This window comes from Elephantulus edwardii, unplaced genomic scaffold (assembly GCF_000299155.1).
Source record: "Elephantulus edwardii isolate Elephantulus edwardi_28Jun2011 unplaced genomic scaffold, EleEdw1.0 scaffold00308, whole genome shotgun sequence".
NCBI lineage: Eukaryota > Metazoa > Chordata > Mammalia > Macroscelidea > Macroscelididae > Elephantulus > Elephantulus edwardii.
In genome coordinates this window covers 408884-412708 of record NW_006400058.1, presented here as the reverse complement: position 1 = coordinate 412708, position 3825 = coordinate 408884, and the positions used below count along the sequence as shown (strand labels likewise).

The window sequence follows — 3825 nt, the reverse complement described above, 5'->3', positions numbered from 1 at the left end:
AACTGGATAAATTATGTATACTACATTGAAACAGATGAGGGAGAGAACAATTTAAAAGCGATATATGATAGGGTATTATGGTTATCACAACAGTCCAGAATTAAGGTTGCATAGTGGAGTATACTCGGGGCGGTGGGGGAGGTGTGGGAAGATTGTATACCAATGAAAGACTTTTTCTTTTACATCTCAAAGAGAGGAGTGGACTGCGGAGGGGGGAGGGCTGGGCAGGGAGAAAAGTGCTACAATGAATGAATGGAAATCCAAAATCTCTGTAATTGTTCATTAAAAGTAATAAAATAAAATTTAGGTGCTGCTGACCTTCAGTGTGTCGACTCTAACACCATGGCACCCTCCAGGAAGTTCTTCGTTGGGGGAAACTGGAAAATGAACGGGCGAAAGAAGGGTCTGGGAGAACTCATCACCACTCTAAACGCGGCTAAGGTGCTGGCTGATACTGAGGTTGTCTGTGCACCTCCTACCGCCTACATCGACTTTGCTCGGCAGAAGCTAGATGCCAAGATTGCTGTGTCTGCACGGAACTGCTACAAAGTGACTAATGGGGCCTTCACTGGGGAGATCAGCCCTGGCATGATCAAAGACTGTGCAGCCACTTGGGTAGTTCTGGGACACTCAGAAAGAAGGCATGTCTTTGGAGAGTCAGATGAGCTGATTGGACAAAAAGTAGCCCATGCCCTGGCAGAGGGACTTGGAGTCATTGCCTGCATTGGAGAGAAGCTGGACGAGAGGGAGGCTGGCATCACTGAGAAGGTCGTTTTTGAGCAAACGAAGGTCATCGCAGATAACGTGACAGACTGGAGCAAGGTCGTCTTGGCTTATGAGCCAGTGTGGGCCATTGGTACCGGCAAGACTGCAACACCCCAGCGGGCTCAGGAAGTACATGAAAAGCTCCGGGGATGGCTCAAGTCCAATGTCTCTGACGCGATGGCTCAAAGTACTCGTATAATTTATGGAGGTTCTGTGACAGGGACCACCTGCAAGGAGCTGACAAGCCAGCCCGATGTGGATGGCTTCCTGGTGGGTGGTGCGTTCCTGAAGCTTGAATTGTGGACATCATCAATGCCAAGCAATAAGCTCCGTTCACCTCTCCTACCCTCTTCGTGCTGAACTAGAAGCCCAATAACTGCCCCCCGCCCCACCACGTGCTTCTGATGGTGTCACTTTCCCCCTCTCATGGCTGAGTGAGAGGCGGAGCTTGCCCCTCAGTCCCCTCACTCCCCAGTGAGAGGGCCGGAGAGAACATCCTGTTTTTGTCACATGCACATGCCATGAGAAAACCCTGTCCTTCCCTCAGAGGCCAGGGGTGCTGCTCATGAGTCCAATGCCTGTGTGTATTGTGTGTGAGCTGCCCCGTGTGAGGGGGGAATAAATATCTGGCACTGAAAAAAAAAATAAGGGGAGCTCTGGTGACCTAGTGGCAAGGAGCTGCAACTACAATCCCAGAGGCGAACGGTTCGAATCCACCAGATGCTCTGCCGGGGAAGGAGGGACAATCTCCTCCTATACCGGTCAGATCTGATTTGACGGTACACACACACAAAAATAATTAAAAAAAAAAACCCAAAAAAACACAAAACCATTGACACCATCCAGGAGTATGATTTTTGTGATGGCAAAAATGTGCTATAGTTTCTACCATCCAATATGGCAGCCACAAGCCATATGAGAAAAGTGGAGAGGGTGAATGAGACATTGAAGTTTTAATCTAACTATTTTCAATTTCTAAAATTTTTAAGTAATTAATTTTTGTTGTTGATAATACATATATCAAAAATATGTGCCAATTCAAGTTTTCTACATGAACGATTTACTGACAGCAATTGCATTCTTCAAGTGTGCACCCATTCTCACTGTCCTTTTCAGAGATGTTCCTCTCTGTTTAACACAACCTTACTGCTGCCTACGGTTCCTGTCTGATTTTTCAAGCTACTGTTGTTTGTTTGATTCCTATAGTTCTTAGAGCATAAAGCCCAAGGCAACCATTCTTTGCTTTTGGTTTTAGGAAGACTTCGAAGGATATACTTGGTTTAAGATTCAAAGACTATCATAGAGCAAATTTTGGAGGTTCATACAGCCTCAATGATTCCAGAAAGTCTGGATTCCACATGAATTTGAAATTCTATTTTGCATTTTCCCTCTTTTGATTAGGTAATAGTTCCCTCACTTAAATTTAAATAGTCGCTTTTAGCTCAGAATTCTCTAAGCCAAGTTAGTTCCAATTCATGATGAGTTGGTTGGCTTTTTGAGGCTGTAAAGTCACAACAAGAAAAGACTACCTTTGTTTGTCCCTACGTGTTGCTGGTGAATTTGAACCCCCAGAAAGGTTAAAGACACTACAGATTATCCCACCAGAGTTCCTTCACATGCTGATGGTTATTGGCTGCCGTATTGAACAGCTCTAAATGAATAACTTGAGTATTGGTGTAACTACTATTGAAGAACAAACAGTGGTTTGAGGTCTAAGCTTTGACCCCCATTTCTTCACGCAGAACTGTTCTTAGGGATTTGTTATGATTATTCAACATCCTTGACTCATTTCATTTCTCGGAGTCTTAGTTTCTCAATCTGTCAGTTAGAATGAATGTTGTTGTTGTTAGATGCCATTGAGTTAAGCATGACCCATCGTGACCCTATGAACAGATCTGAAACCTGCCCTGTGCCATAATGACAACCTCTGACACCCTCGTATGTTCTTCATAAATGTAGATTTTAAAAGGCAGTGGTTTGTTATGTTTTAAAGGAAGTCTTTCACAAAGGTCTAGTTTATCTTTCAACAATTTTGAACAAGTTCTCCAGTGATATTGGTTACTTCCTTTAAAATGTGTGAACACTTTCATGATTTCCATTCTGATTGTTTTGTTTACATTTATTTGGTCTGAGAATAACCATAGGTCTTCTGCAGGAAGTTGTGAAGTCGTATAGAATCCTGAGCCTGCTCCACGTTTTCTGAGCGGTGTAACTTCAGACAAGTTGCTTAACCTCTCTAGGCCTCAATTTCCTCAACTGTGAATGTGAATGAGTACCTATCTTATAAGGTGGTTGTGAGGATTAAGCAGTACCTGTTAAGTACAGAATGGTCTCTGGCACAAGATAAAGCCTAGATACATGCTTGCTTTTATTATTATCATTATCCTTTTGGAAAACCTAATTGAAGATTGTAAGCATGAACTCAATAAGACAGAGGTTGGGATGGGAAAAAAGTTTTATCATATATGCATAGGTTTGTGGGTTTTTTTGGATCAGAAGGAATTGGCTGACACCGAAGACTTTCATGAAATGACATATGAGCAAGAGCCTATGGTGATGAAGGAGGAAGTTCAAATTGTTCGAAGGGAATTGGCAAAAAACAAGGCTCTAGGAGTTGACGGCATACCAGTTGAATATTTCAACAGACAGACACTGCCCTGGATGTGCTCACTAAGTTGTGCCAAGAAATCTGGAGAACAGCCAGCTGGCCCACTCACTGGAAAAGATTGATATTTGTTCCCATTCCAAAGAAAGGTGACTCAACAGAGTGCGAAAATTATCGAACAATGTCATTAATATCACATGCAAGCAAGATTCTGCTGAAAATTATCCAAAAACATTTGGAACAATATGTCAACAGATAACTGCCAGATGTACAGGCTGGATTTAGAAGAGGTCGTGGTACTTGGGATATTATAACTAATGTTAGATGGATCTTGGCAGAAAGCAAAGAATACCAGATGTATGTCTATCTGTGCTTCATTGACTATCCAAAGGCTTTGACTGTGTGGATCACAACAAGCTGTGGCTGACTCTGAGAAGAATGGGAATCCCAGAACA

At 42.9% G+C, this 3825-nt stretch overlaps 1 pseudogene; it reads left to right on the top strand.

The window, feature by feature from the left end:
- The first annotated feature begins 321 nt into the window (after positions 1-321).
- LOC102867134 lies at positions 322-1091 on the top strand (annotated as a pseudogene).
- The last annotated feature ends 2734 nt before the right edge of the window (positions 1092-3825 follow it).